Source organism: Melozone crissalis, unplaced genomic scaffold, assembly GCF_028551555.1.
Source record: "Melozone crissalis strain CALT ecotype California unplaced genomic scaffold, PUWL_Pcris_2 ptg000066l_1, whole genome shotgun sequence".
Taxonomy (NCBI): domain Eukaryota; kingdom Metazoa; phylum Chordata; class Aves; order Passeriformes; family Passerellidae; genus Melozone; species Melozone crissalis.
Genome location: NW_026535844.1, coordinates 1,319,987 through 1,334,112, shown reverse-complemented (window position 1 = coordinate 1,334,112; position 14,126 = coordinate 1,319,987). Strand labels below are relative to the sequence as shown.

The 14,126-nt window shown below is 53.7% G+C and overlaps 1 pseudogene; it reads left to right on the top strand.

The window, feature by feature from the left end:
- LOC128945551 (uncharacterized) overlaps positions 1-14,126 on the top strand; it is a 1,882,792-nt pseudogene that overhangs the window by 1,149,604 nt on the left and 719,062 nt on the right.

Here is a 14,126-nt window from a genome sequence, read left to right as displayed (position 1 = left end):
CCTTAGCTTTGTGATCCGCCAAATTATTTTGTCTTTCTGGGGTCTTTCCCTTTTGGAGTTCCCTAATATATACTATAGCTATCTCTTTTAGGTAATTGTAATGCCTCTAAAACCTCTAAAATAAGTTCCTCATGTACTAGTCCTTTTCTTCTTGAATTAAGTAAAATTTTCCCTTTCTAAATTTTTTAAAGGTATGTACTACTCTAAAGGCATACCTTGAATCAGTATATGTAGTTCTTTTATTTTGTGTTAAATATTCTAGTGCTCTTTTTAAAGTATATAATTCACGAGTTTGAGCTTACTAGTTTAACAGTAATTTCCCTTTTTCCATAGTTTGCATGTTTTTCCCATCGACTACTACATACCCTCTATTTTCTTTTTTTGCAAGGAGTTGTATCTGTTAGCTAACATAACTCCCAAAGGATTATTTTTTCTTTTTTTTTTCCCTGTGTCCAACTTACTGGTTTTCTGTCTCATTTTTCATGATTTTATCTATTCATATTCTGCCTCTGTTTTTCCCTTTCACTAACAAGCTAAATATGACTTTTCTTTCCACTACACACACAAAAATAAAAAACTTTTTTCTCACACTTTCAGTACAATACACCTCCCTCCAAGGACATATGGTAAGGCCTAAAATGCACAATCCACATTACCTATACTTTCATTCATTTACATTCACTCATTTTTATTTCTCACTCACTTCCACACATTCTTTCCCACCCTCAGGACACAGAGTGGATCCCTGTTGACAGAGAATCGCACGTCCCTGTGGCCCCCCCTCACCTTGGGGTGGCCTCTGGGTCTCAGTATCTCCGGGCCTCCTGGGAGGGCCCTGACTCTGCTGCCTCCTGTGCCGTTCACCTGTGAGGCTGATTTGTGTGTCACTCACACTCTTTAGCCACGGCCCCCTCACCCGCCCTGGGGACAATGGCCCCTTTGCAGGTCACCTGTACCTTATGCCACAGCCCCCACACCCAGGAGAACAATGGCTTATTTGTGGGTCACGCACTCCTCTTTCCACAGCCCCCCTTCCCACCCGCCCGGGAAGCTGAGGCTGATTTTGTGTGTGACTCACTCTCACACACAACAAGACAACAATAAGGTAACTTTTACTTTAACATCACCTATTACAATTTTAGTTGTTTCTGGCCAGTCCTGGTGGTCTTGGATATCCCTCAACCCAGCTGTGTTTTCCAACCCCAGATGCTCTTGGGTGTCGGAGTGTCAGGGGGTAGGACGGTTGGGACGGACGGAGACGAGAGATCTCTGCAGCCAGGTCGTGGAACTTGCGGTTTATTGCAAAGGGCCTGGGTGCAGGGCCCTGCTTGGAGCTGCCAGGCACAGCTCGGAGCAGGCCCAAGAGAAGAGAGGGGTAGAGAGGATGAGAGGGTGAGAGAGTAAGAGAGCAAAAGCGTAAGACAGTAAGGTTCCTGTTATAATACAATAAATCTTTTTCTGTGTTGAATATTCTATTTCTCACTAACCAGTCTAGTACAAGATACAAATCCTATAGCATTTACATACAGCCTATAAGAATCATTACATTACCATACTGTGTTACATTTTAAACCCTAAAAACTCCTCTTTGGACCCCTTCTGCTGAGCTAGTAGGGTCTGCTCTCACCCTTGGACCTGTCTGCAAGCAGAGGGAATTGTTTCATCAAAAGGGGATTACCTTCAGTCAGCCATACCATTGTTTTCCAGTTGTTCAGAAACTAAGGTACCTCAAAGCTTGCTTTCATTTCAGTCTCACTTATAGTTTCTATATTGTCAAAAAATCTTTTGCCAGACAATCATATATATAAGGCTTTCCTGTTTCATCTTCCCCAACACTTGGGAATTTTTTTATCCCTCAGCCCAGCTGTGTGCTCCAATCCCAGATGCTCTTGAACATATCTTCAATCTGGCAGAATTTTGCTCAACCCTGAATGGTCTTGGAATGTTAGTCCCTCAACCCAGCAGGTTTTAATTCTGGATGCTCTTGGGCACTCTTATCCCTCATTCCAGCAGGCATTTTTAGTGGCCCCTTTTGTCCCGTTTCCTAGTGGATTGGGCTAGGAAAGTCCTCTGCTCCCTTCCTCCGAGGGGTCCAGCCCCTCTCTGGGACCCAGTCCCAGTTACCCCGGGGGATTCTCTCACTCCTGTTAACATTCACTTCGTCTCTCTCCTGGCCACTTACCGCGGAAAGTCGGAAACGCAGCGTGGGAGACTCCAGCACTCACTTGGCAGGTCTGGGACAACCAGCCCTCCTCTGATTCACACACATTCATCCCCCTGTACCTGCCCCCCTGAGAAATATTTACCAATCCCTCTTCCTTCCCGGGTTCTTAATGCACATTACTACTCTTAGGGGGCCAATTACCGCGGTTGTAGGGAGCCTTTTTCCCTTCTCTTTGTTTTATTGTCCCCTTTTGTCCACCATAACCTGCGTCTGTCGGTCACCCCAGGGGGAACAGAGCGAGGCTGCCAACAGGGCAGGGCGCGCCTTCCCCACTCTGACTCTCCTAAAGCACCGGCAGCGAGGTGTTAGTAAGCATCCTCTGCTACCAAAATTGTGAAAAACGCCAATCACTTGCTTTTAAAATTTTCAAAGTTTAATGGTAATAAAATGGTTATAAAATATAGTAATAATATTAGAGTAATAACAATTGCGACAAATCCAATTCGGACAATATGAGACCACAAATACAAAGAGTTATGGATGTCCAGGTACCTTTTTCTGGGCAGCACGAGCCTGGAAAAGGACACCCAAAGGACACCCGTTAACACAGGATTAACCCTTACAAACAATTGCCTGTTGCATATTCATAGACTTCATACATGATGCATAAATTCCATTCAAACACAGGATTCTGTCTGGTCATCCTCAATTTCTTCCTCTGAATCCTAACAGCACCTTCGAGGTGGGGAAAAGTTCATTTCTTCTGATAAGAGAGCAATAAATTCTTTTTCGCTGAAAGATTTAGGTGCCCTGTGGCTGCTGTCTCGCTGCAAGTAATTTCTTTTAAAAAAGTCTCATACCAAGCATAGTTTCTATTCTAACATTTTTTTAATAACCTAAAACTATATTTAACCCACTACTTCAGAGAATTAATACAGCGTTACTTTCTAACACAAGACATATAATATTCATTTTAATAATTGTGAAAACCCAATCACAAAAAATGCACTTTTCACAAATATTTTCCCACTTATTTCCAGTCTCTCCCAGTATGGTCCCAGCTGCCACCAGCATGGTTCCAGTTGCTTCCTCAATCAACTCAGTGAGTCCCAGTATGATGCCATTTGCTCCCAGTTGCTCCCAGTCAGGCCCAGTATGGGGGATGATGTGCAGGGTGTGCTCACTGTGACACTCAGTTCCTCCCAGTATTAGTCCAGTCACTCCCAGTATGATCCAAATTTGGCCCCAGTGTGCTCCCAGTCTCTCCCAGAATAAACCAGTTGTGTTCCACATGGTTCCAGCTGCTCTCTTTCACCCTCATTTTCCTTCTAGTCAGTCCCAGTATATCCCAGCGTACCCCAGTCCCCTCCACCATCTTTCCAGTTCCTTCTAGTATGATCCCATTTGCTCCCAAGCACTCCCAGTCAGCCTCAGTGTAGTGGCACTCACTGCCAGTATGATCCTAGCCATCCTCAGCACCATCCCAGTTCATCCCAGTATATCCCATTTACCCCTAACATGGTCTCAATTGCCCCCCCCAGGCTCCTACTCACTCCCAGTGTGATCTCAGCATGATCCCAGTATGATGGCAGCATGGAGTCATACAAACTCAGTAGAATCCCAGTATGATGCCAATAGGATGTCAATAGAAAGCCAGTAAAGTCCCAGTCACTCCCAGTATGATCCCAGTATGATCCCAGTGTCCATCAGTGCGATCACAGTCTGCCCTGGCATGGCTATATGATCCCAGAATAATGTCAATACAAACCCAGTACAGTCACAGTTACTCCCAGTACAATCCCAGTATGATATCTGTACAAGCCCAGTACAGTCCCAGTCACTCCCAGTACGATCCCTGTCCAGCCCAGTCCCTGGCAGTGCTGCCACTGCTGGGATCCCTCAGCCCTGTGTGCGTTCCCCCCTGGCGGATGTGCCAGGAGGAGCCCCAAGGGCTGGCAGTAGCCAGGCAGGGTCCCCAGCAAGGCCCAGTTTGGATGTGCAGCCCCCAGTTTGCCCAGTTTGCCTCTCCTTTGGCCCGGGCCGGGTTCTCCCCGCTCGCTGTGGCTGGGAGCAGCCGAGAGCCCCGCGCTGCCCATCCCGACCTGTCCCGGCTCCATCCCTGCTCCTGCCGCGGGCTGCGAGGGCTGCGGGAACGGGCACCGAGGGTGTGGCTGCTGCTGGGGGAGGAGGAGGAGGGAGGGAAGGGCAGGGATGAAGGGGGAGGAGGAGGTGGGGTTAGAGGGGAGGAGCAGGGGGAGAGATGGAAGAGAAGGGATGAAGGCGGAGAGAGAGCAGTGGTGGAAGAGGTGAAGGAGGTGGCCTTAGGGAGGAGGAGGAGTGCAGGGGATGGAAGGGGAGGAGCGGGAGGGAGAGGAAGAGGAGGGACAGAGGCAGATGGAGGCTGAGCTGAGGGAACCACACGGTCGATCCCTGCCTGAATTCGCAGCCCCCACCTGTGGGATCATTGCCCCCTCCCCCCCCCTCCCATCGAGCCAGTGAGCGAGGAGGGGGAGCTCGGCCCAGATATCACGTGTGGTCCCTGCGTTGGGCTTTTGGGGGATGTTTGGAGAATGAAGAAGTCCAAGGCTGAGCGGAAAAGGCCCCTTGGGGGGATATCGGGGGGTGGCGTTGGCGGCTGCCGGCAGAGGCAGCCTGGAGGAGCAGAGCCCTGTGTCCCCCAGGAGCCCAAAGTGGGGAGCCCAGAGAGGGGGGAGCGCCGCCATTGGCGGGAGCCTCAAGAGCCTGGAGAGGGGCAGGGGGGACTCCTTGGAGCCGCTGCAGCCCAGAGCAGAGAATGAGGGGAGAAGGGAGCCCGGGAGCCCAAAGGGCCCCTGGATCCCAAAATGGGGAGAGCGAAGCAGGGGGAGCTTTTGGCATTGCTGGGACTGCCAGCAGCCTGGGCAGGGCGGGCACTGAGGAGAAGGGGGACCCCCAATCCAAGCGTGACCCCAAGCCGCTGGACTGGGGGAACCCTCGAACACCAGAGGGGAGGGACCAGGGATGGGGAACCCCTGGGAGGCTTTTTCAGGGCTGAATCTTGTGTTTGGGAGGTGTTTCTGGAGCCCAGATGGCCAGTGATTGCAGAGATGGACTTGGGCAGAGGCACCTTCAAACTCAACGTGATCATTCTTTGTTTTCCCCAAACCAGGATTTCCCATTGCCAACTCCTGGGAGGCTGCGAGGAGGAGGAAGATGCCCCAGGACAATGAGGCAGGTGAGGAGGAAGTCAGTGTCTCTGGAATGCTTAAAATCAGAGGGTTTTGGGAAAGCTGCAAAAGACAAGCCTCAGAGACAGTAGAACTGATTTGAGCTTTGCAGCAGCCAATAGATTGGTCAGCAGAAAAATTATATAAGAAGTAGAAAGTAAGGAGAAATAGAACAATGGTCTGTGCATTAACACTTATCTAGAATAAATCCCTAACCTGCGGAAAAGTGTATCTAGCAAGATATTAGGAAGTTCCAAGCTTAATAGTGGAGCTCTGTGCATTGTGTTTTAAGGCTTACAAGCAGGTATTATACTTGAAATAAGCAAGCATTGTTTTAACTGTCAATGTGCTTATAGTGCTTGGATAGAACTACTGTCAATATGCTTTTGCTTTGTGTGATTTGTCAAAAACCTTTTAAAGTAAGTTTTAACATGAAGTCCTTTGTCTGCTACCTGTGAAGTGAGCTACAGGCATCTTCCCATTGTCATAACCAAGTAATGAGACAGATGGTTGGAAAATCACACAGCTCAGGACGCATTCCCAGCAGTCCAGTCCTGTTGGTGATTTGTGCACAGCCCCGAGCTGGCGATGAGTGCCCCTTTCCCCTCTGTGCTGCTCCATCTCCCAGCCCAGCACGGCCCCGGCTGCAGCTCAGCCCTGGGGGGATCTCCTTGCCCTTGCCTGTGGCACGGAGGCAAATCCCATCCTGTCCTTGTCCTTCCTTCCCCAGAGCAGGAGCTGAGCATGGAGAGCAGGGAGGACAAATGCCCACGGCAGAACCTGGTGGCAGAGGCCATTTTGAGCGGCTCCACGGCGCAGGAAGCCAACGGGGAGGAAAAACCCCGGAGATGCCGCACGAGGAGGGGCTGCAAACGCAGCCGGCGGGGATCTGAGGGTGAAAGAGCCAGCCTGGGCCGGGAAGGCGGCCGGAGACGGAGCCAGAGCTCGGAGCTGGTGCTCCATGAGCAGCTCCATGATGGGGAGAAGCCCCACACGTGCGTGGAGTGTGGGAAGAGCTTCAGGTGGAAAGGCGACATGATTGTGCACCAGAGGATCCACACTGGGGAACGGCCCTACGAGTGTGGGGAGTGTGGGAAGAGCTTCAGCCAGAGCTCCCACCTGATTGTGCACCAGAGGATCCACACTGGGGAGAGGCCGTACAAGTGCTCCGAGTGTGGGATGTGCTTCAGAGAGAGCTCTAGCCTGATCACGCACCAGAGGACCCACACTTGGGAGAGGCCCTATGAGTGTTCCAAGTGTGGGAAGGGGTTTCAGACCAGCTCCAATCTCCTCCAGCACTATCGGATTCACACGGAGGAGAGGCCTTTCCAATGCCCCGACTGTGGGAAGGGATTCAAGCACAACTCCCACCTCATTACCCACCGGCGCATCCACACTGGGGAGAGACCCTACGAGTGTGATAAATGCAGGAAGAGGTTTCCGACCAGCTCCAGTCTCCTTCGGCACTATCAGATTCACACAGAGGAGAGGCCCTTCCGCTGCCCTGACTGTGGGAAGGGATTCAAGCGCAACTCCATCCTCGTCACCCACCGGCGCATCCACACTGGGGAGAGGCCCTACGAGTGTCCCCAGTGTGGGAAGAGCTTCTCCAGCAGCTCTCACTTGACCCGACATCAACGGAGGCACCACTAAGGGAAGCCCTGCGAGTGCCCCGAGTGCGGGCAGAGCTTCGTGCGCTGCTCCAGCTCCATCCCCCACTGGAGGAGGCACTTTGGGCACAGCCCTGGTCACTCACATTCCCTGTGATCCATGTTGGAAACACACCTGGCTGCTTCGCCTTTTTGTTTGGCCTTAATTTTCCTCTACTTCACCTTCATCCTTTAAAAACACCCAAAACTGGGTTAAATGAAGGAAATTGATTGAATATATCTGAGTTCCATAATTTCTCAGTTGTTTTAGAGGGAACTTAGGATTTGGGGACAGGTTCTGTGTGGAGTGCTGCTGTTGCTATGAGGCAGGAATTTAATGTCACCCTTCTTGTGTTGCTAAGAACTCCTCCCCTGACCCCAACCCCAACTCCACCCTTGGGATACCCTATAAAAACTCCACTTCCTGTGCCCTGTCTTTGGGTGGTAAGAAATGGATTCCCAAAGGATCAGCCCTATTCCTACTGGATTCCAAAGGATCAGCCTCATTTTTCACTGGATTCCTAGAGGATCAAGCTTTTCCCACTGGATTCTAAGAGGATCAGCTCTTTTCCACTGGATTCCCTGGGGATCAGCCCTTTTCCCACTGGATTCCAAGGGATCAACCTTTTTCACTGGATTCCAAGAGGATTCTGACTCTGTCACTGTTGTTTTTTTGTTTGTACTAGTGCGTTTGTATTTTTAGTTTTTCCTAAGAAAGAACTGTTATTTCTACTCCCATATCTTTTCCTGAGAGCCCTTTAATTTCAAATTATTTTTATTATTATTATTAATATTAGTAGTAGTAGTAGTAGCAGTAATCAAAGGATGGGCCATATAAAATAGTTCATGAAATATGTAAATGAGTTTATTGTTATGCATGAGGGTCTATGAATCTGCAACAGGCTGATGTAATCAAGCCAGAATAATTGAGGGGTGTCCCCGAAAATAACTGGCGCGTCTTGGTGGCCATAACAACCTTTGCTCGATGGTCCTTGTCTCCCATGACATCAGCCTGTTGCATATTCATAGACTCTTTGCATATCCATAAATGCATTTACATATCCTTGGAACAAAATTGGCTTCGTCCTGTTTGGGGTCCCACCCCCATCCCAGCTCAATTTGGGGTGTCCCATCCCTCTCCCAGCTCAGTTCTGGGATCCCATTCCCCTCCCAGCTTAATTTGGCGGTCCCATTCCCCTCCCACCTCAATTTGGGGGTCCCATCCCCTCCCAGCTCAATTTTGGGGTCCCAACCCTCTTTTCCCCACTCTCCCTCCCCTTTCCGATCGTTCCCCCAATCCCCTCCCCCGTGTTTGGTTTTGGGGGCTCCAGGCCCCTCCTGCTCCGTTTTGGGGTCCCGACCCCGTTTTGGATTAATTTGGGGTCCCCAGCCCATCCCCAGGGTCACCTTCCCCCCTCCCCCACCAAATCCGCTCCTGGCAACTGATGAGTCATCAGCAAGACACGCTCTGATTGGCTGGAAATTACCCCGCGTGATCTCTGAGTATTTACCGCAGTGAGAGGCCTTGGTCTGTGCCCGGCAAGTGATGAGTCAGAGTCGAGCCGGGCGCTGATTGGCTGAAAATCGCTGGGCGGGGCTCGTGCTCTGAGTTTGAGCCCAGCAGTTGGAACGTCGTCAGTGCCGCGCGTTCTGATTGGTCGGGATCTGTTTTGGGGTGGGGACGTGAGGAACTGGGGATTCTTGGGGTTTATTTGCGTTTATTTAGGGTTTGTTTGGGGTTTGTTTGGGGTTATTGATGGACTATTTGGGGTTTATCTTGGGTTTTACTGGGTTTATTTCTTGTTTATTTGGGGTTATTTGGAATTATTTATTTGGAAGTATTAGTGTTTGTTTGGGCTTATTTGAGTTTATGTGGGTTTATTTGGAAGTATTTGGGGTTCTTGGGGTTAATGTTGGTGTATATGGGGGTTTTTTCGGTGTGCTTGATATCATTAGGGGTTTTTTGGCTTTAACTTGGTGGAGGGGTTTTTTTTCGTTTTTTGGGGTTATTTGGGGGATTTCTAGGTATTGTTTGGGGTTCTTTCTGGTTATTGGGGGTTTTTTCCAAGTGTTTTGGGGTTATTTGAGTTATTTGGGGTCACGTAGGGTCAAAAGCTCCAGGAATGTTTCTCCTGCAAAAATCGGGAATTTTTCCTTAAAAATCTGAGAGTTTCCCCCCAAAAGTCCAGGAATGTTCCCTTAAAAATCCCGGACTTTTCTCAACCAGTAGTTGCGCGCCCTGCTCCAAACCATCCAATCACCGCGGGTCTCCCCTCGGGAACACCAGGCTCTCTGTGCACCGATCCACCCAATCACTGCATGCCTCCCCTCAGGCACGCCCACCTCTCACACCGAACAATCCAATCACCGCGTTTCTCCTCTCAGCTACTCTCGCCTCTCTCGTCCTGAACCGACCAATCACCGGGCGTCTTCCCTCAGCAGCTCCCGTCTTCTTTGCCTTTATCCAACCAATCACCGTGCGCCTCCCCTCGGCAAACCCGCCTCCCCCGCCCATCTCCTGTCAATCACCGCACCCTCTACGAAACCAACCAATCACTGGCCAACTCCCCATAGCAACTCCCGCCCTCCCCACGCGTACCAGCCAATCAGAACCGAGCCCGAAGCAGCGCCCCCTGACCCCGGGGCCGGGCATGGAGCGGGCGCCCCCTCCCTCCGCCCCGCCCCTGGGACCCCCTCAGGGACCCCCGGGAGCCACCCCGGGCTTGGGCGGGTCCTGCGGGAGGCGCTGGAGAGAGCGGGGGAGGCGCTGGGAGAGGACGAGGGGGCTCCGGGAGCTGCTGAGGAGGCGCAGGGACAGGTGAGGGGTCCTGGAGGGGTCGTGAGGGGAATTTGGGGAGGGGTCTTGAGGAGATTTGGAGAGGGTCTGGGGGGAACTTAAGGGGGTTTTAGCGGGGTCTGGGGGTGTTGGGGATGCTTTGGGGAGGAATTTGGGGAGGGGTCCTTGGGGGGTGTCACAATCCGTCCTCATGGACGGGTTTCGTGATGGTTCGTGGATTTGATCTCAGGGTGCAAAAAGAACCGACACGGTACAAGGGGGTTTGCAATGATAATCGAAACAAATGCACCTTTATTGAATGACCACAGCAAAATGCAATAAAGGGATTAAGGGAGAGAAAAGATAAAGGAAGAGAGAGGGAATAGGGCTGCCAAACGTAGAGACAAACTCCTTTGGTCCAGTCCAGTCGAGGATCCGCCTGTTGCGTCGGGGAGATCTCGAAGTCTCTTGCTAACTCAGAGGTTTTTATTATGATAACTCTATTGGAAATTACGAGGGGGGGGAAACAGATACAATAAGGAACAGATGTAACAGGTAGTCCATGCTCTCAGCAGTGAGCGAGAGCCGTTGTCTTCTTGGTCCAGCGGTCACAACCTGCAGGCAAACATCTCGCTTCGGTCAGCTTGCCTCCCCCACACACCTGCCCCGGGCTGGGGGTTTCAGTCCCAGTCCTTGGAAGGAGCAGAGGGGCCTTTTCACATGGGGGTTCCATGTCTCAGTCCTTGATGGAGAGGCTCCTTACATCTCAGTCTGTCTGTCCCGGTGGTTGTAAAACAGGTGAGGGTCTTCTGTGGGGGGACCACCTGAAACTGAGGAGAAGTCCAGCCAGGCCGAGAGGTGGGACAGCTCCCAAGGCTGTTGTTGCAAAAAGGGCATGGTGCCCCTTCTTCTTCTCATTGGGTTCAGTGTAGCACACAGCAAACAACAGCTGTGAGAACAATGGCTTAGCAACGCTCTCAGATCTAGGGCGTTGTTGGCATGTGACTTTCTCCTTTGGAGCTAGAGATTTAAGACAGGGGTGGTCTTTTCTTAGTGGTCCCCAAATGATGATCCTGAGGCAGACAAGGGAAAATTCGGGACCGACTCTTACATCAATATAAAATTATTTTTTAAATCATATAAATTTAAGTTGTATGGTGTTTTCATAAATTGAAATAACATTTTATTAAAATTAAAAAGTATTAGTTATTTTAAATTAATTAGATATTCTTAACAAGGGTTGAGCTCTCCCTCCCTGCTCAGTGCAGGATGTAGGGAGGGGGCAATGCTGACGGGGCTGGGGGGGCTGCAGCTCTGGGGGCGTGGAAAAACGGCGAGGTTCTGGTGCTGCTGCTCTTCTTCCTCCTCTTCTTCTTCTTTCCAGTTTCTCCTTCCCCCACCTGCTCCTCATTTCTTATCCTGCCTCCTTCTCCTCCTCTCTCTGGCCTTTCTCCTGATCCTTCCTCTTCCTCTTCTTCCTCTTTCTCTTCCTCTTCCTCTTCCTCCTCCTCCTCCTCCTCTTCCCGCTCCCCCCGGGCCCAGCCCCCACCCTTTGTCCCCCTCCCTCTTTCCAGATCCCTCCCCATCGCCCCCCCCCAAACCACTCCCCATCGCCCCCCAATAAACGGCTCCGGGCTCAACTGGGAAGCTTTATTGGGAGCACTGGGAGCAGGCACTGGGCGGGGGCAGAGCGCCAGCGGGGCTGGGGGGGACACGGGACCCCCCCCAAAGTCAGCGGAGCGGGGACGGAGCGGGGGGTCCCGGCCGGGCCCGAGCCCATGGGGAGGGGCTGCGGCCGCCGCCGGCTCAGGAGCTCTGTGGGCAGAGAAAAGGGGGTGACACCGGGCTGGGGGCCCCGGCGGGGGCGCACACGCTCCGCCACGGCGGGGACGCCACCCCCGGCACCCGCCCTGACCTTCTTGCGCAGGGAGAAGCCGAGCCCCAGCGCCAGGAAGACCAAGCCCAAGACGAAGCCCCCGATGCCCGTCAGCATCTTGCTGCGGGCGGCGTCCGGCGGCATCTCTGGGGGGTCCGCAGGGCTCAGCACCCCCAAACCTCTCAGCGACACCCCGAGCCCCTCCCAGCGCCCTCCCTGTGGCCCCCGGCCCAGACAGGGCCCCCTGAAACCTCCCCCCGATCCCTTTTTGTCCTGCCCAGGAGCCACCAAAGCCCCTCCCGTCCCTCTCAGCATCCCACAGCCCCCTCCCAGGTGCCCCCAGCGCCCCAGGACCCCCAAAGCCTCTCGCAGTCCCTTGGCAGCCCCAGCAGGACTCAGCCAGAGCCCTCCCAGGCTGTGCCCAGCACAACCGAGCTCATGGCGAGCCCCGCTTTGCCATCGCCGATCTCCTTCCAGCCCCTCGGGGCTCACTGCGATCCCTCCCAGTCACACCCAGCACCCCCAAACTCCCTCCCAGTGTCCACCAGGACCCCCAAACTCCCTCCCAGTGTCCACCAGGACCCGCTCAACCCCATCCCACCCTCCCCAGCATCCCCCAAACCCCCTCCCAGCCCTTGCCCAGCCCCCAGCCCCTCTCCCAGTTGCAGCCCGCCTCTCTCCAGCTCCCTCCCAGTGGCTCCCAGCACAGCCCAGCGGCTCTGCCAGCGCCCCCAGGGGCTCCCCCGTACCCCAGTGCCGCCTCAGGGGCTGCTCCAGGCTGACGTGCTCCACCTGGCAGCTGTAGCTGAGCCCGCGCTGGGGCGGCGTTTCCAGCAGCACCAGCAGCTGGTGGGTCCAGTCCCCGTTGGGGACCACGTCGGTGGCCACCACGTGCTCCGAGAGCTCCTGCTGGCCCTGGAACCACCTGACCTGGTTGGCAGTAGGGTAGAAATCCATGACGGAGCAGAGCAGGCGGCCGGGGCCGGGCTGGGAGCTCGAGTGGGCACCAGCGAGATGGACACGCTGGGGGACACTGGGAGAGAGAGCAAGAGAGAGGGGAGGGCTGGGGTGGGCTGGTGAGACACTGGCATGGACTGGGAGTGATAAGGAATGGCCAGGGGAATGTGGTGGGAGGGACTGGGGATGGGCTGGGATGGATTGGGAATGTACTGGGACGGAGTGGGATGGACTGGGAGGGAATTGAATGGCACTGGGAGAGGTGGGAGGGGATGGAGAGTACTGGGAGAGAGGATGGAGGTCTGGGAGTGAACTGGGAATGAACTGAGAATAGACTGGGAATTGAGTTAGAGTGGGTGGACCGAACTGGGAAGGACTGGGAGGAACTGGAAATGGACGGAGAGGAACTGAGGTGGTTTTGAGAGAAATGGGAGGAGATGAGGGGCCCTGGAATTGGAGATTGTGCTGAGGGAATGAACTTGGAATGAACTGGGAATGGCCTCAGTAGGACTGGGAGGGACTGAATAGGTACTGGGAGGGATTGGCAATGGACTGGGAGGGAGTTTGAAAGACTCTGGTGGCACTGGGAGGAACTGGGAATGAAGTGCGCGGCACTGGGAGGCCGAGCCCAGCCCGGGGCAGTCGGCGCTGCGGGTCAGCCTGGCAACAGATGAGTCATCAGAGGTTCGTGCTTTGATTGGCTGAGAAGCGTCAGCTCCACGCTCGGCTGAGCTGGAGGCGCGGGGACGCACTGGGAGGAACTGGGATGGACTGGGCGAGCCACAAAGGTCAATGGGTGGATCAGGGGGTTCCGGAGATGTGTTCAAGGAGCGCTGAGGGCTCTGGGTCGATGTCCAGGGAGGTTTTGTGATGTTCCGGGGTCATTGGCAGGGCAGGGCCCGAGGGGACACGCTCTGCCCCGAGCTCACCTCGGCGCCCCAGGAGGAACGGGGTGGCCACCTCGTAGTTGTTCCGGCAGTACCTGTCCACCTGAGCCCTTTTGTACTCCAGTTTAGCCGAGTCGCTGTTCCAGGACTTAGCCACCTTCTCCCCATAGGGGGTGAACCCTACGTAGTGCCCCACGACGCTGTCGAACATCGCGAACTGCATCCGGTTGTAGATGAACCACTCCACGTACCGCATCTTCTCCGTGCCGTTAATGAAGTGACACTCCGATGTTATCTGCTCCTGAAACACCCCTGTGAGTGCAGAACATAGATCGGGGGGTGCCCTCCCAGCACACCCCAGCAGAAACCGCAGAGCTCCGGGGCCCACCCCGGATCCCCACTCCGCACCCCCTGTGCCCCACGGCCGCCATGGGACGCTCCTGCCCGCGCTGCCGCTTCCTCTTTGCCACCCTTCCCCCATTTCCCCTTCCACATCCTCTCCCCTCCCACCTCCGGCCGCTCCCAAATCACTTTTGGGGTCCCATTTCCCCATTTTCCCACAAATTCCCCAATCCCCAGCCCCCTCGGGGGGGTCACCCCTCCCCCGTTCC